The 27268-nt window shown below is 41.3% G+C and overlaps 1 long non-coding RNA gene across 2 annotated transcripts; it reads left to right on the forward strand.

Moving 5' to 3' along the window:
• The first annotated feature begins 6734 nt into the window (after positions 1-6734).
• LOC120323360 lies at positions 6735-14629 on the forward strand. 2 transcript variants are annotated; one of them, XR_005563725.1, is made up of 2 exons: positions 6735-7021; positions 10497-14629. It is a non-coding gene; the product is annotated as an uncharacterized LOC120323360 (long non-coding RNA). The 2 variants fall into 2 exon arrangements; XR_005563726.1 differs by lacking the exon at positions 6735-7021 and adding an exon at positions 8261-8455.
• Positions 14630-27268: the final 12639 nt, after the last annotated feature.

Genomic DNA, 27268 nt, shown 5'->3' on the forward strand with positions numbered 1-27268 from the left:
GAGAAAAAAAATGTTGGGTTAAAACCTGGGGTAAGTAAACGATGGAAAGATCAGGGGATTTGGATGCAAACTGACAAGGAAATCCCCATTCTTTGGGAGGAATTCAGAAACCCAAGGGCGTCTGTTGGGCACTTGGGCCGGGAAGAGCCCAGAATAGGATTGACAGCATTGAACAGAGGAGGAAGGAGGTGGATAGACCACAAACTAGACAACAGGAACAACAATGAGAACACCATGTCCTTTGCTGTGCTTCTTCTGTGGAATTAAACACCTCCCTTCTGCTCTGGGACAGAGTTCTGGCACCCATGGCCGGAGCTGCTGCCTGCACGTCGACAGCTGTGGGGCCTGGGCATGGATGCTGGAACATGCTGTTGGTTAACAAAACAATTTTATCCAAGCCAGCCTGAAACCCAATATTTCATTTTCATTTTTGCTCAGAAGAAAAACAATTCCATTTTTTTCAGGAAGTTGGTATTTTTACCATAAAATGCTTCTATTTTGCCAAGAAAATATTTGTTACTAGATTATTCCAGCTGGAAGTTACCACTCTGCTATGACCCAAATTATTATAACAAACTTCTATCTGCCAGGGTATAAATGTGTTAGGTCAAAGCTGAAAACAAATACAGATTTCAAATCAGTATTTTTCTTGAGAATCAAATCCGGTAATACAGTCCTTTTCTGCAGTGTTTGACAATGCACGATTTTCAGGTGGAAGATAAAAGTGAGTCATAACTCTGCTCTTGCTCGTACAGATACCTACTTTTGAGAATCTAGGTCAACCTAGATGAGGAGGGACAACAAAGTACAACGTGTATTACTATAACCTGGCTGGCTTTGCATTCCTTGAGTGTCCAGGTGTGTTATCTGTTGAGACACACCACAATTTTCCCAGGTTATATAACTGTACTACCGGGTTCTTTCCTGTGTTAAATCCAGGAAAGGTAAATCCACCTGAATTTAAGTGTATCCAAACTGGGATCAGCAGGTTTTGTATGCTTGACTGGAGAAAAGTAATGTCTGAGGCCAATACAGGTGAGAGCCTGGATTCAGTGGGCAGTGTCATGGATGTCAGGTGTGTTTCAAGACATTTATATCCCAATTTTCATAACACTAAAGAACAGTTGTTCTAGGTGCATGAGTCTTTACATTAAAATGCTGTAAATAATCTGCAGGTCTCAGTAACTTTTCAAGTCTGTAGGTTATAATATTGTGCTGTAAGCCTTGGGGGGCTCTGTGCACATTGTAGTTCACCCTGTTTTCCTGGGCCTTAGTTGCTGCTGGTTTTAATCAATACCCCCCCCGTGCTGGACTGTCACACTCTATAAACACTGATTTAAAGCTGTGTCATACCAAATAAAATACAAATAACTTGTTCGAGATCATATTTAAACAAACAAAGGAAATCAGCTATAGTTGGTTATTTTTGACAGGTAATTATATCACTGCTTTTTTCCCCCTTTGCTATGGACATTAAAAGGAATTCTATTTTTAAAGAATTTCCTCCAAACTGCTGCACTCATTATTGATTTTCTTTCTACAGTTGTTTAAACATCAATATCTAACCAACCACTTAATGAAAACGCAGTTTACTAGAAGGTATTTTTATCTTGATATTCTTAAGTAATTTATTTTATATCTCAGTTGTATGAAAGGTAAAGAGCTCAGGAAGGAAAAGAAAAGGCAACTATCTGTGTTCTCAAATGTCTAACCTTTAAGTTCACAATTAGCCAAGATGTCTTTTTACCTCTCTCTTTCACTTTCGCTTCTCTATTGATATGAACAACACAGACTCAGAGGTACTGTAAGACATTTTGAAATGAACAAATAATGAGTGTTTGTTCAAGAGGAGTCCAAAATTCATTCTGCAACAGATAAATGTTAACAAAGATATTTCAGAAATGGTTGGCTCCTGCCTTTCCACTGGCTTCAAACTAACCTTTTACATAAATGTTTTCCTGTGTGTTCTTCTATACAGCAAAGGCATTATTCCTGAAGAGCTTTTTCCTCAGTACCCTGCAGTTACATATTGACATTTAGACTTACAAGTCCTAATTAGCACAACTGATTTTCCTCTGGGAGTTAATATAAATGATAGCAGAAAGAAAAAGTGCTCCTGCATCTCAGCGTTGCAGTCACTCTATCACAGAGCTATCTTAGTAAATCCTTTAATTATGGACAAGCTGTCAGGTTGCTTAATGCTTCCAAGTAGTCAAAAAATGCAGAGCATTCAGCATCAGGGTGGCTCCTTCCTCCCCGATCCCCCCCTCCCCCCGGTAGTTACCACCCAAAGCTGCCCCAGCTCTGTCAGCTCCAGGCATGGTCTGCAATAGCTTGTGGTCTTTTTTATCAAAAGGTATTGAAAGATGCTATACATCCAATTTAGACTAAACTCTTTGGGCCAATGTGTGTGCTATGTATACACAGAAAGTCCTGGGCACCAGGATTAAGACAATTAGAAAGGTTCATTGAACACTACTATTTATAGCCATGCACAATAAACTTGGTAGACTACCTCACAGAAAATGGAAGAAAAGGGAAGAGAAGGAAGAGACAGGTAAATTATTTCTTGAGGAAAAGTGCAACCAGGATGTAAAGCAGAAACATCCTTATCCACACAAGACAATATTAAAATGTGCTGAGCAATGAAGAAGTTTGAAAAAGTTGATGGCACCAATGTTGAGAAACAAGATGACACAGTTTCCGAGATTAGTGGCAGATTTTTTTACTTTTCTGAGTAGAGTAGGGTTTTATCTTCAAGACTGTAGCTGTAGGGAGTCTCCTTGTACCTAGCTAGGAGGTCAGAGTGCACTCAACAGAACCAAGCACTGCACTGCTGTCCCTACCATCACTTATGCCCAAAGCCTTGGGCTGACCGTAGCAAATTGGACAAAACTGCCAAGCAGCTGGACAAATGTAACAAAACATTCTATTCAACAAAAAAATAATTGATCTGGTTCTCTCCAAGGACAAAGTCTAGGTTAATTCGCCCTGCTTATCATTTGGATAATGCCTTCCAAATAAGATTTCAGAAGGACGTGTTTTGAAAGAGAAGAATAACCTTTTGGCTTCAATCTTTTTACATCTATTTAGAAAGTTTCCCACTTTCATATTCCTAAGGGTGCAGAACCACTGAAGGTAGGGATATGAGTGATAGGACTCAGAGTGTAGGCAGGAAACAGTTGTTTCAACCACATTACTGAAGTTGGAAATGGGCAAACGAAACGAGTTGTAATACTGTTTATACTCTACCAACCCCAGCCCCTTATTTTGTTAACTGTAGAAATAATGGTTACTTACATATATATATATATATGTATATATATATATAAAAGAAAAAGCAGAGGAAAACAGAAAAAGGCAAGCTTTTACATGTCAGCTTTAATTTCTATTACTGGGAAGGAATGTCCCACCAAGGTGAGCACCAGCGTGTATCCATTGCCTTAAGCTCTCAGTTTCACCTCTGCTGTCTTGTTTTATTTACAAATGATTTGCAACACACTTTTATCTCAAAGTATGGCAGATGCATCCAGGGACTCTGGTGAAGAGTGAGATCATTACAAATGGTCTGAAACCACCATTCATACATTTTCCAAAATGTACTTGGAGGGAACATTAATAAAAAGAGAAGATTGCAAGTGCAGGTTTGGCTACTTGTCTTGTGTATAGAGACGGATCTGTAGGCTAAGGTCTAAGAAGTTAAGAAGCAGTTAAGTGGTATTAAGAAAGCATTTAATCATTGGTAAGAGTCTTTAAAATCTCACTGGGATACTTTAGCACTCATCTGCTTCTTTTTTTTTTTTTTTCAGCTTTAATTTAATCTGAAATCAACCTAGTTAGAAGAGTGCAATTCCCAGGGGTGTGCACCATTATTCCAATAAAGTGAATCTCCTGTGCTGGCATAAGGTAGTTTTATATACCCCTCTTGGAAACAGGTAAATTTTCCAGAAATATTATATATAAATAACTGGAGAAAACTGGCATGAAAAGCGAGAGCAACCTCTGTGGATAGCATAGATCTAAAGAGAAAGATCTCTGACCACAACACAGAGATTGCCTCTGCTGAGATAACAGAAATTATAGGCAGACCTGACAAAAAAAAAGTCCAAAGAGACAGATGTATGTAGCTAACTTCTCTTGGAATACAGGTGTGGATGTAATTAAAATCTTCTTTTTTAACTATTTTCAATTACAGTTTCTCTATCTATTTAATAAATTTCATGCTATTTGGTTATTTCACATTAGTGGTTCCAGAGAAAATATAATCCTGGAGAGGCGCTAAAGGAAGAACTTCTAAAACCACATCCCTAACTCAGGACTCAGATAAATAGATGACTTCTGACAAATTAAGGAATTGCTAAATGTATTCCTAGTGGTTTAAAAGCACACTTGCAAAGTGATGTGTCTGTCTTCTACCGAGATTTAAGCTGAAATGCTTTATCTCATGTTTGCTATGGGCTAAGGGCATGCATACAGTGCACACAGCTAGTTATCAAAACTCATTATGCTGTAAAATGTTAGACCACTGCTGTGCCTCAGCCCTCAGCCTCTGACAACGAGGACAGAAAATATGCTCATGTCTATCTGAAATGTACAATATTGACTTCACGTATTACCATCACAAAGCTCATAAAGTAGCTGCCATTGGGAATTACCATCAAATGGGGTCTGCCTTGTGGTAAAAAGTAATGTTTATAGGGCAAAAAAAAGATCATTTCTTAAACCATGCCTTTTCAAATCAATTGACTTTTATTAAAATCAATGAAAGTAGTGTGTCAAAAAGAAGAAACGTAGGCAATGGTTGCAGAAAAAACAGCAAGAGTGCTGGAAAGCAGAAGAGAGAAGTGTAAACCTTGAGTGTGAATCCTCAATAAAAGAGCAAATATGGTCAGAGATGTGTCTATGTTTGTCAACACAGGAGCCATGGGTCTTGGGATTTTCCTCTCTCCGTGGTCTTCCTGATTGGACTGAAACTTGTACAAATCAACACTTCAAACTTCAGGGTAGATGTTGAAAAATTCAAGAAGATACTGGAAAGAATAAAAATTGCCAAAACCTTAGAGATATTACTTAAAGTGACAACTGTAATGGGCTCAGCCAGTTTAGCTAATAAACCAAAACCAAAACCAAAACCAACCAACCAACCAAACAAAATAACCCCAAAAAACCAAAACCGGAACAACTGAGAAAATATAGGACTGAGTTTCTACCAACTAGTATAACTAGAGGGAGGAGAGAGGAAAAGGCAGAACTGCAGACAAAGCCAGACAAATGCAAATCAGAATTTATAATTAAAATTTAACTGAGGGGGCAGTTAGTCCTTGGAATAAATTGCCAAGGGAAGTTATGGATTCTTCACTGCTTGAGCCTTCTCAAAGGGCATTTTTTCTCAGTGAACTTGGCCTGAAGACAATGCAAAGTCCATCAGAAAATTATCTGAATCTTTTTCCCCTGAAACTTTATGAATGTGTGGTGGAGAGGAGCTGAAAGTGTGAGCCAAAGACAAGCATTTGCAGCAAAGCAGGTCACATCAGGCCACTGGCAAGGGAATGGTAGTATTATTTCTCCAACACTTTTCCAATCTGAACAAACAGCTGAGATCACTTCATTTTGCTTCATCCCCTCCAATGATCCACTCTCACCTTGGCCAGCCACTCGGGTCCCAGATGCTGATTGCTGTAGGAGGGAATATTTATGTCCCACAGACACAGGTTTGGTGAGCTGTGGATCCCGCAGGATGCATGCTCTCAGCCAAAGTCAAGGGGTTGCTGAAGGACTGTTTCGGAAGATGAGCCCTCTCACTCCTTCTGGAAAGGAGGCTTAGGCTTTTGGAAGAACTCATTTTCCTGCCAAAGATGATAAACTCAACAGAGAGCAAGGGATGCTTTCTGCAGTGTCCACTACAGATGTCTTGGTCAAGTCTAAATTACTAGAGCTAAAGATGCTGCAGGTTTGCAGGCAAAGCTCGGGAATCAACTTGAAGCCACCTGCAAGAGATATCAAGAGCCGAGAACTGAGTAGCACAAACCCCTGGCACACAGGTGGGTGTGATGCCTGAGGGCACTGGCAGAGGGATCAGGTTGGCCCAAAGCGGGGAAGGCTCATATCCCCCCTATCTCAACACCACCTTCTCTCAGCACTTCTCAGGGACTGGAGTTGGAGTGCTGGAGATGGCTGTGCCGCCATCATGCTCAGGGTGAGATCTCCACCACCATTGCCCCATTGGACAATGTGCCGTTCCACAGGGAGCAGGGAGAGAGGTCCCCCCGAGACCGCACTGGTCATGGGCAGCTGCCTCACGGGTGGGTGGGGGTAAATCTGCTGCCCATCCACGCTGGGGGACACTTGGGGCAATGGCACGCCGTGGTGAGTACATGTTGTAGGGCAATGGCAGGCAGTGGCAGGCCCATATTACAGGGCAGTGGCAGGCAGTGGTGGGCACGTATTATGAGATGGTGACGGGCAGTGACAGGCACGTGTTTCATGGGTCAGTGGCAGGAGGGGTCAGGCACATGTTACAGGGCAGTGGCAGGAGGTGGCAGGAGGTGTCGGGCGCTGTCACGCACATGTCACAGGGGCGGGAGCGGAGCGGGACCTCCGCGCTGCGCTCCCCGCCCAGCAGATGGCACTCGCGCCGCGCGCTCCTGCGCTCCCGCAGGATCCCGCCCCGGCGCCGCTCTCGTCCCGCAGGATCCCGCCGCGGTCCCCTCGGTCCCGACCCACAGGATCCCACCGCGGTCCCCTCGGTCCCGTCCCCAGGATCCCGCCGCGGTTCCATCCCCAGGATCTCGTCGTGGTCCCATCCCCAGGATCCCGCCGCGTCCCTGTCCCACGGCTCTGCCAGCTCGCCGCCGGGAGTGCCGGGCCTGCTCCCTGGGGGTCGAGAGCCGTGACCGCTTGCAGCGGGTCCCGACCCCCGGACCGGCCGGGCTGCGCACCCAGAGCGCCCGGGCCCCGCGACAACACCACTGAGCAGCATCTCTGAGGGTGGGGGAGAGTTTCGGGCTTCGATGTCAAGCTGGTAAGGCCACTTCTATCCCACTCCCACAGACCCCCACTTTAGTTAGAGAGGTAGATGGGCTTTATTTTACCTCCAGTCAATCTCTCTTGGGGGACAAAGAGATAGGTTCTTCAGAAAAACAATCATCCTTCCAATGCACACAAGAGCAAAGAGAATGGTTCCCACACAAGAAGATGTAAGGAAAAGGAAATGATGGTCATACAGTTCCTTGTACTCACAGGAATGGACACACATGACAATTCCAATAATTAAGGTGACTCCTTTGGTGCCATCCTTGACTCTGGATTGCTTTCCTGTCCACTGCCCCTCTTTAAAGAGCTTAAAGGCTCTTTCTCAGTGCTGGATGTCATCTGCCTGGAGGTCCACAGCATGACTGATTACTTTCACTTAAATTCCTCCATACTTTTTCCTATCCTGACCCATGTCTCTCTAAGTATCTGCAAAACTACCTCATTGTCCTCTGATCAAGCCTCACTTTCTTTAAAAGCTCTTATTTTTCCAAACAACTACGAAAAGTGGAACAATACGTAGATAGATGGTACCTTGGGATCATTTGTCAGTCACACTGAATAGCGTTTTCTTATTGTTTCCTTGCACTCCCCGTGTGTCTGATTCTGTCTGTGTTCTGTTGTCTAAAATTTGAGTTATAGGCTCTTTGGGATAACAATATTGCAGACATATCCCTGTTCCGTGTTTGCAAGCATTTAACACAGTGGAGACATGGTCCCTGAGCAGCATTTTTAGGGGCTAGAGTAATAAAAATGGTTGTTATTGATGCTATGCTACCCAATACTATAAATTTGTTTGATGCTTCTAATTATAAATTCCTATTCTGGTTATTTATAACTTTGCAAATTTTTATGCTGGGTGTCCGCCTCTGCTTAGATTTTTTTTGGAAAGTTTCAGCAAAAATGGTTATGCTATTTCCCAGAAAAAAGATTATGAAAAAAAGACATTGTTTTGCCAATGTTAATGAATTGGTTGTAAGAATTCTTTTTTGGAAATGCTAGCTACTCCATGCTTTGACTTGAAGGCTGGGAGGCTGGAGGCATCCTGGTGCCAGACACATAAGCATTTGCCCATATTTGGCTGGGTTTTAAACCCTATTCATTAGTAATACAGTAGAGTTTGGCAGATAAATTCCTAAAAATTACCGTCTGTCCTGAGCATGTGCTACCTTTTGCAGGCCAACTGCATTATCTCCACAGAGTTACTTACGCCTTCTGCATTCTTACCAACCCGGGATTTGCTTGCAGATGCTTTTAAAAGCAGCAGCAAGATGGCTCATGACTGGTGCCTTCTGTGCCCACATTCTGCCAGGTCAACAGAGAGTAAGAAACAATCTCACCTGAGTCCAGGCAAGAAAAGACCAAGATCTCAGATATATGTCCAGAGAAGACCAAGAGCCTAAACTGGAAAAGCATGGGAGCTCTGGTGGGTTTTGTCAAAAATAAAATAAAAGGGGAAATTGGTCGGACAAGGTGACCATAATATAAAATCAGTAAGAAAGAACAGGAGCTATATGAAAAACTGTAAGACTGGCAAGATCAGAACAGGACAAAGGCAGGGATGAAGAAAGTCCTGCTGTCCAGGTGAAAAGCCACAAGGAAGGATGAGTGCAAGGACATAGGTCACTTTTGGCCACTGTTGGGATGAAGGGGCAGTTACAAAAGAGAGCAGATGAGATGAGAAGCCAGTCTGGATGAAGAGAGACTGAGGGAGAGATGACTGAGCAGCCTAAGGAGAGAATTAGGAATGGCAGTTAGTGAGAATTGGTCGGAAGAAAGGAAAGATTGAAACAAAGACCCCAAGTGGGAAGGAAGGTGGGAAGTGGACTCACTAGATACAGAACTGATTTGGAGAGGCTGGGTGTGGAGCCAGGGTCAAGTACATGGAAGAAAAGAAGCACAATGAAATTGGCAGAAAAGGTAGAAATAGGGGAGACTATGGATGGGGAGAGAATGTTTTGTGTTATGCTGAATAATGTTTGAGTATGGGATTTCCTATGTAGAGAGACAGGAAAGAGAAGCTTTGCCATAAGAAAGGATTAGAGGGAATAAAGCAAAAAAAGGTCATCAGTGTGTCAAAGGAGAAAAGAAAAATAAGAAAGGAAAGCCTTATAAATTGGCACACATGATCTGCGACCATGAAGACTTGAAATTATACCCTGTTGCTGAAACTTGCTCTGTCTCCATCTGAAAAGTATCTGTGAAGTTCATTTTCAGACTGTGTCTTATGCTCCCTTAGAAAGCTGACCCACCCAGAAGGTGACAGTCTGGTCTCGCTTTCTCTGGACAGAAATTCCGACCCTGTCAGTGACCCTCCATGCTGTCAATACAATTCCACATAGAGGAATGGTGGAGAGGATTTTGTTGGCTTTTCAAAGAACCTAAAAAATTGCAAACAACACTCCCCTCTGCCTTCACTTAAAGAAAGCTAGCTTCAAGATAAGTTATCAGATGGCAAGAAACAACAAAATTACAGCTACTGACTGTAATCTTAGTTTAATGTGCTTCTGTACAGCTGCATGCAAAATGGCTCTATTTGGAATTCACTTTCTTGCTTTCATTTCCCACACTCTCAACCAGATACAGATGTATATGTAGAACTCATAAGAATCTTTGGATTGTAGATAATTAAAAAGTGAATCAGCATAGAATATGCTGAGTTGGAAGGGACCCACAGGGATCATTGATCCAGCTCCTGGCCCTGCACAAAACACCCCAATAATCACACCATGTGCCAGTGAGCACTGTCCAAATGCTTCTTGAACTCTCTCAGCCTTGGTGCTGTGACCACTTCCATGGTGAGCTTGTTCCAGTGACCAACCACCCTCTGGGTGAAAAACTTTTTCCTGATATCCAGCCTAAACCTCCCCTGACACAACTTCAGGCTATTCCCTTGGTCCTGTCACTGGTCACCATAGAGAAGAGATCAGTGCCTGCTCCTCTTCTTCCCCTCACAAGGAATTTGTAACTACAATGAGGTTTCCCCTCAGTCTCCTCTTCTCCAACTGAACAGACCAAGTGCCCTCAGCTGCTCCTCAAGGCTTCCCCTCAAGGCCCTTCACCACCTTCATTGTCCTCCTTTGGACACTCTGTAAGAGTTTAATATCTTTCTTACATTGTGGCGCCCAAAACTGCCACAATATTCAAGGTGAGGCTGCCCCAGTGCAGAGCAGAATGGGACAATCCCCTCCCTTGACCAGCTGGTGATGCCGCACTGTTTGCACCCCTAGGTAGAGTAGTTTTACTGAGTACTAGTTTATACTGTCCATTTTAGTGTGTGGGATTGTACCTGTGTTTGGAAGCTCATATAGAAGTGATGTGACTATCTGTAAACACAAGGAAATCTTAGGAAATTACCTGTGATAAGAGTTTGAAGTTCCACTCTTTCTTTTGGAGGAGGAAATAACTGGGACCTATGTAATTTGCTTTCCATAATTTTAATTTATATCCCCTTGCTTCTGGCTTAGCTTTTATATGAAGACACTGGAAAGATTATGGAGGAACACTGACTTTGGTGCATCCAGTTCACTGATGACTTCCATCTCCTACATCACATTTCTGACATGGATGGTCAATGATAGACCGTTTTGATGAGCTTAAGCCCTGACTGAGTTCTCACTATTCATGCTAGACAGGATGAATTGGGTAAGGAAGGCAACCAGAAGAGTTGGCAGAATTTATCTCAGCATTCTTCCATGAGAAAGCATAACTGATGCTTGTAGGATGGTGAAACACAGCATTCAGCATATTCCAGCTGTGTACCTGGACTCTCCAGGAGCAGCTCTGGCCAGGACCAATTTTTATGCTCATGTAAAGGCAAATATGACCTTTTCTGCCAGATGCAAACCTGCAACAATCATCAACATTTTGGCCACCTAAAAGGAGGTTGCTGTAACATTCATCTGATGTGGAATCATAAATAAACTGAAGGCTATGAAGACTGTTGAGACTTGTTGAAAAGAGCTATATATTAAAGGCTTACGAACTAACTGCTGAACCAGAGTGTACATCCACCCTTAACTGTGTTTCTGTGTACTCTGCATTTTTCTTGATTTTTCTTTGTACGTCTTCCATTTACAAACTTTTCTTATGACTTTCCCAAGCCAAGGCACTCTACAGATTTCTTTCTGAGGGAGCAGGACATGCAAATGGGTCTGTTTCCTTCTTAAATTGATGGACATAGATTTTTTTTTTTATGTTCTGAGATGTTTCATTCATGTCTCACAGACACCTTAATTCACTGCTTTTTGTGGACTCCAGTTCCCAAAAGAGATATTTTTGAATAGGAGAAACAAGGATGTAGCTCAGGCCTTGCTATTAACAAAGATACCATGTTCTTAATTTCCGTGTATGAAGAAATGCATCTGGCTTCTTACTGGATGTGAAAGCAAAATACACAGGCTCATCTTGCTCTAATTGACCTTCCTGAAAGATCTGAGGATTCCTGTTCTAAAAGAAGCAGGAATGATTTGTGTAGTAGGAAGATAAGCTTTCCGAGCAACTGTGTGATAGAAGGAAAATTTAAGAAGCCTATAACTAATATGTAGGGAAGTGGTGGAGATGTGGGCTAAGTGCTTCAAGTGCTGTATGGAAACATGTACTGAAAACTCAGTTAGCTCATCAAAAACTGAGCCTGGTTTTGTTTTGCCATATGGGGACCAGGTTAGATGGCAATCAGAGCTTCAGGAAACCTCCCCAGTTTCTCTTCTTGAAGTGCTCACAAGTGCTCCACAACCTGGATGCAGGGGATGCCACGATCACATGGTCTCCAGGTCACAGGAGGAGTAACAGCAGCAACCTGGAGCCAGAAATGTGCTGCACAGTAGGCTCAAAGACTCTGGAAGTAGCAGCACTGCCACCACCTCACTGCTCCCTACCCGCCCCCCACATGCTGCTTGATGGGAGTAAGAGACTGGAAAAAAACCTATTACTGGTTCAAAACAACTAAGGAGTCTGTGGGAAAGAGAGTAGATCAAGTTTTGCGAAGGTGGGACAGTGCTCTGCTCCACACCACACCCCTGAGAGCCTCTGGGACAGCCCTGGAGTGGTGCCAGTTACTGGCATACCAGCAGCAGTGACCCACCCCCCACTCCTGGAGCCCTTAACCCAGCTCCAGAATGAGACTAGAAGCCTCACCTGGGGGAGAGTGGTCACAGGAGGCCAGAGCAGATAAAAATCATGGCACAAAGCCTCCACGTGTCACACTCCTGTTGTCTTTGGATTTTACAGCAGCCAGACCACGCTGGATCAAAGGGCAGTAGCTACATCTCTCTTTTCTCTCTCTCTTTTTCTATCTTTCTCTCTCTTTTCTTCTTTTTCTCTTAATTTCCGCTTCTTGAAATCTGGGTAACTTAAAGATGGATGGGTTGGAGTCAATGCTTCGTGAAATGCTTTATTGCAATTGAATGTTACCCTTAAAATTTGCCAAGTTCCCTTACTTTCTAAAGTTTGCCACTAAAAGTGTGTTGTTTAACCTCCTGAAAAACCTTGTTGCATCTTTCCCTTGCTCTCGCTCACTGTACAAAACCCTAAAGCCTCTTTAACAAACTCGCTGGGCAAGATTTGGGGCCTTAAAATGGGTTATGGGACATTTGACCAGCAGTGGTTGGTGACACATGGAAGAGGCTGCAGCTCCTTATCTCATATCTCTGTCTGCTACATCTCCAGCAGCGAGACTGGCTTTGTGTCTTAAGTTAGAGTCAATTTTCTAATACAACCTAGTGACAAACTCATTACTTTGGTCCCAGAGCAAAAACCTTTCAGGAGAACTTAGGTAAAAGAACTAATTCCATTCAAAGTGCTTTGCAACATATAATAGAAGAAAAATAAAAAATTTGATATTTTTGATGCTGTAACAAGAAGTTACAAACAGAATGGTGATAGGAGATGTAGCTGAAGGTCCTTTCCTTTTTGACCTGCTTGAGAGGTGGTGATTGCTTGAATCCCAGCCACCCTAAGTCATATGGCAGCAACCTCATTCTCACCAGCATTTTTTTTGTCATTCCACCAGAAGATGATGATTGACTGTTCTCTTCACATGTGGACTTTGTAACAATGATCTGCCTTTTTCCTCAGAAAGCTGAATTACTGGCCTGAGATTTTTCTGTGAATTCCTTAGGGCCACACCGAAAGACCCATATACTTATCTGAAAGAGCGTGGGATGTCCTAGTGGTTGCAACACAGGGCAGAGAAGGGTCCTTAAGAGTGCAAATGGGTATGGTGGAACCAGCACCAGCAGCATCTGGACAGTTTTGGACATTCAAAAATGAAGATTAAAATAAAGATTAAAAGGTGGTTTAGCTGATGAAAAATTGCTTGTCGGTCATCAAAAAATCTTTTCCCTTGTATCTGAGAGACAAACAATGTCATCACACCACAGGAAATCAGAGGATTTAAAATGCAAGAGTAAAAAGAAGACACAATTGATAGAAGGCTCATGTTTACATGGTGCAAGACAATATTATTGCATCATGGATACTGAGATAACTCTCTGTTCGTGAAAAATGCAGGAGGCCAGGGGGGTTATATTTTTTTTATGGGAGGGTACAGACCTATTTGTTATGCAACTTAGACCTAGGAAGTGGTGTGGGGTTGGTTTTGGCTTCTTTGACATGGTTTTGGATAAGATTTTGGTATGTGGGCTTAAACAGAGCTCAGATTGCAAACTTGAAGAATTCATCATTTTTAGTGGCTTGCAAAAGTGGTCCAAAACCGAAATCCTGTGGGATAACTGATGTTTGAAGAAATGCCGCAATTAAAAATGAAATAGGGAACATGAAGTAGCTATTGGAAAATGTGGTTCATTTTATAATATGATTGAATAATAGAACAAACACTTATGAACCCGCAACTAAGCCTGAAAGTGTGGGACCAGGTTTTAGATAGAAATAATATGCAGCCAACTATTTCAGAAATAAGTGAAGTGCTGTAATTGGTGAGGTTCTGAAATGTGTGTGCTGCCAGTTTTTAAATGCACTAGACAAACTAGAATTTGTATTTGTTTTGACTCAGTCCCCTGAAATAAATTTGGATCAGATATTTAAAATCCAATTATGCTATCTGCCATATTTCAAATGCTAAAATAAACCCCCCCAAAGGAAATAAGGTCTCCTTACTGCTTTCAAGTGGGTATTAGTGCTGGGAACAACTGAGGAACACTATCATCTTGGTATCCTCTTGGTTAACACGATGGTTTCACTACACATTTGACTCCCACTAAAGCAATGGTATATTGGAAAAAAAACATAGGAACTTCTTTCTCCCCAGTAAAAATATACATGATGCTCATTAAAACCCAAGCAGGTTGCCAGCGCACCCACATGCTTTATGGTTTGTGTTGTGTTTTCTGAGTGAAAACTTCTCAAGCATTTGAAATTGAAAAAGCAAATTCCAATATGTTTTTTTTCTTTTTTTGCTAGTGGAACTCAAGAAAAAACAAAGGACTGGAACAAATTTTCCACAGTAAGCCTATTGTCCCCTACCTTCAAGTAGTAAATTCATCATTGCATTACTCTTCTTTGGAACCAATGGTTCTCACTTTGATGTACAATGGTTTGTACTTTGATATTACTGGAAATAGAAAAACACAGAAAACAAAAAGCAGGTGTTTCATCTCTTTCCTCTTTTTCATTTAGCATTATTCTCTGAGGAATTCAGTGATGGTCCTCAGGAGCTTTTGACCATAAGTGTGAAAAGAACAATAGGGAATGTGGTCTAACACCAGCCGAATAGACACTGAAGTGCAACTCCCGAAGGACCATTGCACCTATTGCACTCTACTGGCTTGGCAGGGAGACCTGGAAGAACTCTGGGGTCTGAGGCAATAAGAGATTCTGTTTATCCTTCCCAGTGTACTTGTGAGTATTTTACTGTCATCTGAGCATTCATCTCATATGAAAATTTCTCATGAAAATCTCATATGAAAAATCATTTTCCTTGCGATGAAAAAAAACAAACAATGGACAATTCAGTGTATGAATTCTAGAGCTTTCACCCAGACTAAGAGGAGCTCTTGATATTTTACTGCATTGGATTGACTGCTTCAGCTTTCCCTGATTTCTGTACCATGAGTGGAAGAAAGGATTTCAAAAAAATAAATTGTTATTTTCCTTTAGCTTGGGCTCAGCAAGAGTAGCAGCAATTTGTCAGTTCTCACAATGATCTCTGTAATAGCATTGTTGAAAGTCTGGAAAAATGTGGGATATCTCTGGGTTTAAACAATTTTATAAAATTTGGACCTCTCTGTCCTCGGTTTGGCTGCTGTTTGTTTTCCCCACTTAGCTTTGTGGCAATCTTTTTGTGGGTTGAGCTCCAGGCTGAAAGCACCCTGCTTGCTTGAGGTCCTACCCCACCCTCTGCATAAATAATGATCTCACCGCAAGGTCTCCTATGATTTATTTGGCAGGGATGAAATTCTCCCACCTTCTTTTGACTAGCAGTCTGAAATGTTTTCTTTCATGTATCCTCTTGCACTGACAAATTCATCCCTAGGTCCTGCATCCTACCTGCTCCAGTCTGGCCTATGTCCATTAGGCATAGTCTGTGTCTGGGCTGTAAAACTTCCTTCCTTTCCTGGCATTTCTAATAAGGCACTTCCTCAGCTCCAAGAAACCACTTACTGTGTCCCAGGTTTGGACAGACCCATGGTGCCAACTTCCCTTTGCCTGCCAATCTTGCTGCTGCAACTCTTTCTGCTTTCCTCTTTCTTTTTGCCCCAATGACCCATGGGGCTTTTAAGTCCTGTACTATTCAGCTGGGGTCTTAAATGTTAATCAAGAGACCACTGTTACTGTTATTTCAGACCTAAAACATCATTGTACTTTTTATTTGCTCTATTCTGGATACTATGGACTGTAGTGAAGAGAGCAAACACCTTTCCTAGTATATTTCTAAAGGTCAAAATAAATAGTGAAAACAAGATTGGAAATGTTGTCACTGTTTTCCAGACTTTCCGCTCTGGAATGATGAATTTTTTCTTGTGTTTGTTCCATAAGAAATCTTGGCAGAGATTTTCTGCAGCTTTCTCCCACTACCCTGCAATCAAATGCTTGAGCATTTGTCACCTAAGATCTATGCCACTCACAGTGCTGTCCCAGCTTCTGCAACACTGCTTTCAAGTCACCTCCATTCCTATACCAGCAGTCTTTCTCCTACAGAAATTATTCTGCAAACTCAGTGTTAGTCCCCTGAAACGCGACTTCAGAAGTGCATTTATTTGAACTTTTTGTACATGCATAAGGACCAACCTTATGACATGTTTTGTTATGTTTTTAGTTATGAATAGGCATGCAACAGAAACACAGCACCAGTGCTGGCAGCCTGTAATCCCAGATAGCCTCTTTTATGTTACCACTTCCTTCAAGATTTTTGTCATTGTTGGACACGAGCACAAGGAGCACATTGTCTCATCATTTGACCTTCCACATCTCCTCTGACAGTAATTTTCATCTGTCCCACATCTAAACATGTGGGTTGGCATCCAGCTAATTTTATGCAAAATTTGAAAATTCCTCAGAGTAATTTCATTTCCTTTGGAGCTGAGCCGATAAAGCCTCACGTTCATCCTGACTGCTCAGATAATTTTTCTGCCATTTTTAGGGTGGGCAGAGGAAGGAAGGAAAGAAGGAAGGAAGAAAGGAAGGAAGGGGTTTGATCAAACTGTACAATAGCATAATGTAAGCAATATATCTTTAGGATATGAATCTGTTTCTGAAAATTTGTACTGAGCAACAGTCAGACCCAGCTAGGTGGCTACACTCACAGGTTTCAAAGGGATGTTTAACGTCTCATGGGTTAAAATCTTTTACGAAAAGTGAAGGAGTTTTCTACAGTGAATGCCAGTCTTATCTGTCTAGATGGTGTTGAGTGAACATGCCCAATTTTAAAGGAAGGGTGTAAATGGTCATGGATTGAAGAATCTCACAGTTTTAGTGAAGCCTGCTACACAGGCTTCATGCATATGTATTCATATGTATTTCATATTTTCCTATTTTTTAAACTTACTTTACTTCAAATACCTAGAAGCAGCAATTCCCATGTTCCCAAACTTATTTAATATTGATACTATTTTTACCCAGATAAAAATGAAGGCTCTTTCTGATCATTAAGAGCAATAAAAAAATATCGGCACACATATAAAGTCCCAAGAGCTTTCAAGTAACATTAAATCATGCATTTAATAAACCTGTGATTTCTCCCAGTTGACTTCATTATCTGAGGACTGCCTTACCTGTACAACTAACCAGAAGCATTATTAAAATACCAGAGTTTCTGCACTTCTGACTTACCTTTTTCTGGAGTTCATAGGATGTGCCAAAAATGTGAATTTCCACAGCTCTGTCGCATCATCGCCTGGGCACTTTACTGCATCCATTTCACGTAAGGGCACTGACACAGACAAAATGGAAGTGACTTGTAACAGTGATATATTTTGGTGATATGACTACAGCTACTTTATTCCCCTGCCAGTAAAATAATTGATCATATTCTTTACCTTAAAGTCATTGCTGATATTAAACGGACTATTTTTATATTTGCACTTGAATAGCTACATGAGTTGTTAGCAAGATCAGGCGTCCACACTATAAATCCCTTAGGAGAAGGTCGTACAGTGTTCTTGCCTTGCACTCACTTGGCATGGCAGAAGCCATAAGTGGGCTCCAGCCAAAGGTTCCTGACTTCCCATTTTTGGCTGTGTGTGAGACCTCACCCTTTCCACAGAGACCATGAATACTACAGCAGTGAGGAGCGAGGGATCTATCAGTAATGCTGTGTGTCATAAACACAGCCAGTGCTCCCGGCAGGGCTCATGGCCCTCGTTCTAGGGATCGAAGCAAAATATTTCTTCATCACTTCTGAATTTTAGAGCAAACACAGAACAAGCCCATGGTCTCTCCAAACCTCAGACAATTTACTTTGGCTACCAATACACCCACAGAAAGAGTTTTGCGATTTATATATTTATCCTTTCCTTACTTAGTATTGATTCTAAATAAAGAAGAAACCATGCTTGACGGGAAACCTATGAGTAAGGACATATGAATTAAAGAGTTTGTTTTATCTACCCACTTTCCTTCTACTGCTGCCAAAGAAAGTTTTCTTCTTTGTAGCGAAAGTAATGGTGCTCTGCATATAATCACTATGATATAGATTAAGTAGAAGCTTCTTTTTCACATATTGAGTACTGAGACACTGTTAAATTATTATTCCTGCTCCATTATTCATATTACATTAATCTTATCAAATCTATCCAAAAAGGAACATGTACTGACAAGCATTCATAAAAAGCACCTTTCTTATTTGCCTATCACAATAACCTACCGTTTTATACATTTAATTTATTTAGTTCAAGTTTGACAGATCTAATGTCTACAGCAGAAATGAAAAGGAGATACTTCTGTGACAGCAAGTGTCATGGAGAAAATTAATCTGAATTGACAACAGTGATACGTTTCTATAGTTACAATAATTTTATTTTACATCATATGCTTCTATCAGTGGTAAAGTGCAGCCATTTTTCCTCAATGGATAAGTTTAAAATAATATTTTTGTTATGTCTGTGGAGAACTATAATAACCTTGAACCAGCACTGCAGATGCAGGTTGCACTATATAATTAGGTACCCTAGATAAACATTACTGTAGAAGTTAGAACTGAATGAACTTTTAAGGAATGGAAAGAAAGGGAATTATGATCCAGTGGTAAGAATACCCTTCAGGCAATGATCATGTAATGGTGCTTTCCTGAGGATAGTTTTACCCATTTGTTATAGTAAATAAGCAAATATGCTTGGAAAAACTTAGGTCCTCTTTTTTTTTTTTTTTTTTGATGCATGCTTATTCCTTGTTTTCAAATTTCAATGCAATGCATATTGCTGCATGATGGGATGACAAAGCAGTTCAGCCCCTAAGCACTTGCATGCACCAATGCCACTATTGTCCTTCACAGAAATGGCCATCACTTATATGTTGGACCTGATGATATGGTTAATAGGAATAAAAATAAAAAAATCCCACGGAGAAAACAAAACACCAGAGGAAGATGCTAGCCAGATGCAGAACCAGTGATACTTTTCATAACTGCCATAATTCTTTTCCATCCAGTAGTATGAAAAATGGGTGGCTGCTTCTCTGCCATTGTGGCTTTGGAGTCCAGGCAATAAACTCATCTAGGCAACAGAAGCGAATATGACATGATGTTGCTCCATGCAACTAAAAAGGGCACACTGGTGTTGAGGCCAAACTCTGTCCTGAAATTAATTGTGCAAATTTCCAGATGTTTTGGAGGAGGCCTAGTGGTTAAACAATGCTCTGTGAGATCTACGATACCGGAATGTCCTTCCATGTGTCTGGCCCAAATAAAGAGGCAACCTTTTACTCCCTGGTGTGATTCTATAATGTTGAAACTCAGTTTAAGAACTAACTGATGATTTCCTCCTACGCCAAAATAAAGGTGCCTTAATGACAGCTCTGAACTGGCTTGTCATGGTGATAATAAAGGCTTCACTTGTAGTAATGGAGGGCATCTACTCCTCACCAGTGCTCACAGTCTGCATACCATTTCCTTTACTCATGCCTTCATTTTGGTTCTGGGAAAATGGCCCATGCCTAAATTGAACATGAAGGAAATGGGCGCCTGCAACCAAAATAAGGCTGTAAAAGGAGAGAAACTCAAAAGTTAAAAAAAAAAAGGAAAGTGGGCAGGGAGAAGGACAATGCTTAGACAGCACCAGAGGTATTCTTACTAAACTTGAGCAGCACATATGAGAGGATTTGTGAGGCATATATTAAACTTTCAGTTTAACTTGTATGAACTGTCATAGGAGAGCTGGTCCGTGGCACAAATCCAGGAATGGCAAATGCTCAGTTCAATTTTGGTGGATGTTTAAGGATGGATATCTAAGTTAGTCGACACTAGTGTTATAATATGTACTAGTTCAACCATGACATGGAATGGCCTATAAACTTCCTTGGGTTCCCAAACTAATTAAATAAAAATTGTGTGTTTACAGTTGAGTGTCATTTCAAGATCTTTTCCCAGAAGAGCAGTGCGGCTAGGGGCACAGCACACAGCTGGGAGCAATCACCTGCCTTTCACAAAAACTTGAATAACTTACCCAGCAATAGATACACGCAAAAGTACTTCAGCTATAGAAATGACGACAGGCATCACCAAAGCTAAATTGTTGCTTTCACTTTGATGTACAATAAGTAGCTTGGATGATCTAACAACTCCCAGGTACTCCACAATGCCAACTTTCTTATTTTCTTTTTTTACCTTTTTTTTTTTCCTTGTCAGATTACTTGGAAATGGATCCCTGAACCCTGATGTATATGGTCCTTGCTTGATGATATATAAAGGCTTTCTGAAATCATCTCTATTTTTTCTCTTGGAGCAGTAATTGCCATCCATCAGGGCCCAAATTTGCCTTAAATCCTATCACACTACTGCCAGGAGAAACAGCAAAAAAAAATTCATAGGTTTCCAGAGTCTTGCTGCAGTGACAAGATCCTTTAATGTTCATTCCACCCTTAACCCTGTGCCTCTCTGAGTCATGATTCCCTTCAAAGGAGGTGATAAAAAGAAAAGTCTAGAAATTGCCTTTAGATCAAAAAATAACCTGAGAATCTTTATTTCTCTTGTGGGAAATCCCTCATTTTCAAGACAGGCTCATCTGTCAAAATAAACTATGATAAGGTTTAAATACTCTTCCTTAGTAATTATGTTTCACTTTGCAGTTTTGTAATTAGTTGTTACCTCTAATATGCAGTGGCTGCAAAACTACATGCTCATAACTCACAGTTGAGGTCTTGAGATGGGGTGTTTCTTTGCATGGAGAGGAATCAGAAGTGCTCCTGTCTTTCTAAATCGTATGTTTGGAGAGTGGGGAACAGCAATTTGTCCGTGGCTGAAGTAGTACAGCCTGAAGGTAAGTTGCAGAGAAGGTGATCCGTAAAACGCAATTTACATTAGTGTTCAAAAAAGGCCCTTCATAATTTTTTAATAGATACCCCAAATATCCCCAATACAAATGGTTGGAGTATAAGTAACCATAGGGAAAGAAGCAAAGGCTTGGCAAAGGCTTGGGAATGGTTACACAGTGGGAGTCTGTTCCTTAGCTCAGAAAACGAATGAATTGCGGTGTAAAGCCAGGGATTGCTACTGGGACCAGGGGTATCTCAGGCACTGATGACCTGCAGGAGGAAGCAGGCAGCCAGCTAATTAAAGTCTGCCAATGACTAAATTGTTTTCAATAATAGAAACTATGGAGGCTTGTGAATGCTAGACGGATTTATACACATTGAACATTTCCCACATGATTAATTTGCGCAAATACATTGCTGTCAATGTGCTTTAAACAGAAACACCTTCTCCTGTACATATACAACCCAGAAACTGGCAGAAATTTTTATGGAAAAGCTCAAGGATGTTGTGACATCCTCCTTAATCATCTGCAGAGAAGACCTGTGTCTTTACAGCTAAAGATCAAAACCCGAGACAAATGCCTGTGTGCCTGAAAGACTGGACCACACCTGGGTCTCTTGCACAAGAGTATGTCCTCAGCCACAGAGCTGGAAGGAAATGCTTGATGTGTCAGAGGGATACCCTGTGCGAGTAGTTGCTGTCATGCCCTGCACCAGCTGGGCTTACCCACGGCATCCCCACAACGACCCAAAAGTGTAATCCTTGTGGCAAACGGAGAAACCTGAAGAGCCACAGTGTTTGCCTGCAACTCCACTGCGCAAGCTGTGACACCACAGAAAGGTCAAGCAAACTGGGTGTCCATTTGGCTGCCTGCCTACTCACTCAGGTAGAGACCCATCACCTCAACCTCAGACTTCAATACCACATTTAGCTGGTGTCAACGGGAAACAGCCTCTGACGGTGAGGTGGCGTTGCAGAAGGAGGCTATATATAGGTGTGTACTCAGAAATGGTGTGTACTTTTGGAAGGCGAGTTCAAGGAACCAGGACAAAAGTTTCCACCAAGCTAGGAGGAAATGGGGAAGCCTTCAAACTGGTCTGAGTCAGGCCTTCAGGGAAGCCTTGAGGATGCAGCCCGTCTGGACGCTCACCTCAGTTTTCTCACTCCCTTGTTGTCAGAAGAAGGTTTTCCTCTGCAAGAGGTGGCCTTGGAGCAGACGGCTCTGCCTGGGCTCTGGCAGGGCCCCTGGGGCAGCAGGGTGCCCAGGGCAGCCGCAGGGCTCTGCTGCCCACAGTGTCCTCCAACGCATCCCGCTCCCAGTGCCCCTCCTTTCCCCGTAGCCCTTTGATTACCAACACTTTTGGTATGACCACCCATCTCCTTTTCACCACTCAGGGATCTATTTCACAGGAGTTTCCATTTCACAGATTTCCAGTTTGTATTGTGTCGCCCGCCTCTGGAGTTTCACTCAACTGGTAGTGCAGGGCACTTATTAAAGAAATCTTTGCTAACTCCTTCCCTGCCCTTCTCATGAAAAATAGCAGGATGTGAAATATAAAACTCTGTTTAGACTTCATAAGTACATGGTTTAAGCATCAGTAAAGCATTGAGAACATCTGAAATAGCTGAAGAAGCTAAAGAAAACAGAGAGGACTTATTTTCCGTCATAGGTACCAATACATTTTCATTTACTTCTTTCTATTAACTGGGTTTCCTTGACTGTGTCCGCAGCCATCTCAATTATAATTATGTAGCAGTTAACCTGTTCCCCGTGCCTAACACAACCCATAATTAGTTGTCTCGTGTCCACAGTTTATGACTCAACTCCATGTGGTTTTTCTATATCAAAGGCTTGGTTACCAGATTTTTTTTTCCTCTACCACAGTACTTGTGCCTGCACTGGGAGAGGGCAGCAAAACCTGAGCACATCTGTTTTGTTTGAGGACAAAACCACGAGAAAACCAGACAGTTTTATGAAGATCTTCCTTGGATGCTTTCCAAATACTACACAATCTTGTAGGAGAAACTATTTTCTTGAGGAATGACCCTTATATTTATATATTCAAGTCGTCACTTGGACATAGGAGTAAAACCTTCTCAAATCAAATACTATCTTTGTGCTTTATCTGGAGATAAGGGAGACAGAAATACACATCTTGGGATGGGGATGAGCTATTCTTCTTCACTGACAGGCAAGATTTTTCTATAATGAATTAATAAACCTCTACATTAATTATGTTTCATTATCTCTTACGGCTCCTCATGTGGACAGATAAGATCATTCCACATGAGAAAACAGATTACTTTGATAAATAGATAACTTTGCTTAATGAGAATGAATATTTTAATAAATGTTTATGCAAGTTTTCCGTTTTGATTAATTTGCAGTGGGCAGAAGAGATATGTAAAAAACAAACAGGTCCTTTAGACTGGTATAAGAAAAGAGCCAACCACTACTGGAGAATAATTATGAACAATTAAAGGAGCTGACCTAAATGTTCGCTCCATGGTCTGTGTATCAAGACAAGCTTTCTGACCACCCTGGATGCTCAGCTCAGCTGCTGCATCAGAGAAGTGGTTGCAGCACAGGAGCAGTGTCATAGGCACTGAATTATGTTCTCTCCACCAGACTGGAACAGATACTGCTGGGAAAGTTTCACTTTGTTTATCTTTGCAGGAGGGATGTATTTGCCCTTGTTAAATCACAGCTGGAGACATTATCTCGAAGCTGTGATGTAGCCATTGTTGAGTGGTACTCATTAACAAGTCCTGTGGTTAAAGGAACAGAGCAGTTATAAAGCTCCAATATCAGATAAGAAAGAAAAGTGCTCTGGGAAGGACTTTTTTTTTTTTTTTTTTTTTTTTTTTTTTTTCAAATGAGTTGCCAGTTTATCTGAGATTTGTTTCTTGAAGTCTCCCATTTGACCCTCAGGGCTGTGTGTTTTTGTTCAAGGAGACGATAAGCAAAGTCTGGTGTATGCCTTCGATGCTTTTGCAGAATGGGCAGTCTGTCTTTCCCTGATTTTCCATTTCTTGAGTACAGTTTTACTGGCAACAGAGCAATGAATACAAAGTCTCCTGTATAATTTTCCTGGCAGCAAGGAATAAACGATGTACTAATGCTTTGGCTCTTGAAGGATTATTAATTAACACATATGAATAACTGGATTGTAGTTCAGTAGAAGAGGAAAATACCACGGCAGATGATTCAGTTAATGTGACCCAAATTATTTTGCCCCAAAGTACTTATAGAAAGTTGAACCCTGGTGAACTCAATGTGAGTTTAACCAGATCTTAGTAGGACTAGAGAGATCTAAGTCTTCCAGCTTCTAGCTACACTTCAGTAGGACCCACTCAGAAGCAATGGTCCAGAGGGGACGAGTTGTTCAAGTGCAAAATCTACTGCACATTTCAGATCCCTTTGCAATGAGGGAGGGACTGAGATAGCATGCTGACCAGACTTGCATCAAAGTTTATAGTAACCGGAAGGACAGACGCTTAGAGTTGGACCTATGGCCATGTTCTGACAGAAAAGTACAGGGAAACACCTGAGAGCTGCATTTAACAGAATGAGCAGCAGAAAAACCAGCAGTGATTCTCATTTCTTTTGAAGAAGCTACTGCTATTTTTTCAGTTGGTTTTAATATCTGTTTTAATAATACCACACAGTTGCTTTTATATTTAAATCTGAAGTGAGTGATTGCTGATGCTCTAGCTTTTCCCATCTTGGCAAAGATGGGGATGGATGTTAACTGGGGATGGATGTTAACTGTCATAGTCTCCGGATAGCAATGCAAGGCATCCCTGTATACATAAGAGCAAGTGTACCTTCCCAGAGCTAAAATTAGAAAGGGGACTTCATGTAGGAATTTAGCAACTATTGCTTTTAAAGAAGTACCTAGTGCTGCCTGTTTCCTGGTTAGCAAAACCTAAAGCAGGACTTTCCATTAAAGTAATGAAAGCAGGAATTCAGATGTCATTATCATGGTTTTAGATCAGCCTCTAATATCTGCTATATTGATTCCTACTGGCTAAAAGAATGTTATTTATATCAAGGGGAAAACCTATGGCAAATCAGACATGACTTCTAGAACTTCGTTCCAAGAGAATGTTTTTTTTAAGGTTTTCTATTCGTTAGATCATCAGATATTTTACAAACAAACCCAAACCAAACAAAAACCAGGGCCTGTAATTTTTCAATTGGAAACGGCTAAGAAATCAAACCAGCCAAGAAATGGTAAGAAAACATTTCAGACCTAAATGCAATCAGAAGACATCAATTACTGGTAGTTCATGGATTTTTAAAGTAGAGGAACAAGAACAAGACTGATAAACTACAAATTAAAAAGACACATTAACATGAGAGATGATGGGTTGTAGAACTTAGGCTCTAGCAGGTATTTTTTTGCTAAATTTGCTGTGAGCTTGGGGGATGTATTTGTTGTGTTTTGAGTCTTTTGCAGGCAGCATTTGACCACAGATTTGGACTTTATTCCTCTGCAGTCCTGGAAATAAAAGACAAGGTACAACTTGAGTTCATGAGTATGCACTGTATACCTAACCTTAGTCCCCTTGGATGGAGAACTTCCTCGCATCCGCGTTAGACAGAAGAATTTTGTTTTGAAAGCCTTCTGAGGCATCTCCTTTACTTCATGGACAACTTAGGCTCTTGTGAATTGTTTTTTTAGGTGCTAAAGTTATAACACAATTTCAAGGGTTCCTGGTTGTGCAGGATGGATCCTACCTAGTGTTTTCACACTTACAAAGAGAGCTGCTAAGTCTTTGAATGTTTGTCTGTGAGTTGGGTTAACCACAGCAGCAAAATGACAAGCAGTAACACCCAGGGTATTTTTTTTTTTTAATTCAAAGCACTGAAGTGAAATTTGAATATTCAAAGAAAAGCTTGAAAAAAAGAGCAGGCTGGTTTATTTGATCATTGAACTCTTCATTTTATAGGTGGCTGCTGCAATAAGCAACCTCTCCCTGTAATTGTGGTAGTGCACAGTCACTGCTCTCTCAAGTTGGTTGTCCCATTTGAGATGGGAGTCAAAGTATGCTGCCTGTTTTAGCATTTAATCCCAACAGTTTAGAACAACCACAGTTTTATAAGCATGTAATTCATCTCGGTTCCCTATGAAAGTTTTAACATTTTTCATGGTGATCCCAGTTTTCAAAGATGAACTTTTCAGGCTACCAGATGCTTATATGAACACCCTTTTGTAGATCTCTCCATATTTTCCACCTCCCAGATTAGATACTTTCAGCTGTGCTGCATATTGTAGAGGTCAGTAGTATCCCACTTCTCACTTAGCCTGCTATTTAGAGGTCTATGTTGGCAAGTCAGGCTTTCAGCAGTGATAGAACTTTATTATAATAATAATGCATTTTAATTTATGGGCATCCATGCCTGAAGCATCTTAACAAAAGCAAATAAAATCTAAATGGCATTAAACAAAGGCAAAAGGCCTATAAAAAGAGAACTTGGAAGCCAAGAGCTTAAAATCCCTGCAAAACAAAGTAGGAAAGGAAATGAGAAAGTCAGAAGCCTTGCCTACAACTGTTTTCTGGCATATGCAAGAGACAGAGTGTGCCCGAGGTGAAGGAGGAGACCATCTCTTTTGACCTTCCAACAGACAATGACCAACACCAACAGCTTGAATTACTGAGAAGGACACAGAGATGCTGGAAGTGACTTTCTCTTACCTCGGAACAAGGAACTTCATTGGAAAAACCGTGGTATTCTTGAAATTATGTTGTCTCTCCACTTCTCTGGAAAGGTTCACTGCAAACGTTGTCTTCCCCTCTGTGTTTCATTTCATTTGTTTGAAGACAAAGAAACCAGTTTGTCACATGACTGTGGTGGTCCTACAGGATTTGAGCTTAAATTGGCTGATTTTGAGAATAGCTAACTATACTGTGTGTGCACACACATATCTAACTATAATACACATATATAACTAACTATACTGTATATACACTAACTACATCAGAACCTAAAGGATTAGTAGGTTTAAGAACAACACAGAAGGCATGTTAACATAGATTTTTTTTGTCTCTTCAGTAGAGATTTTTTATTGATCTTATTGTTTCTGTGTCTCAAGTGTCTCATCTGTGAAGTGAGGATACTTACCTGGTATGATGAAAAATACCATAGGCATGGCAAATCTCCTCTTGTTTGCTTACCCCTGCCTGCAGCAAATCCTAGTCTCGGCTTGGATCTCTGCCTTGTGGCACACTAATAACTGCTGGTCTGCCAGGGCCCCTTCCAGCACCTTTTCTTCATCGATTCACATTTGAACAAAGCCCTTAACTGGA

Source organism: Pipra filicauda, unplaced genomic scaffold, assembly GCF_003945595.2.
Source record: "Pipra filicauda isolate LSUMZ 115617 unplaced genomic scaffold, ASM394559v2 scaffold243_size1161148_pilon, whole genome shotgun sequence".
NCBI lineage: Eukaryota > Metazoa > Chordata > Aves > Passeriformes > Pipridae > Pipra > Pipra filicauda.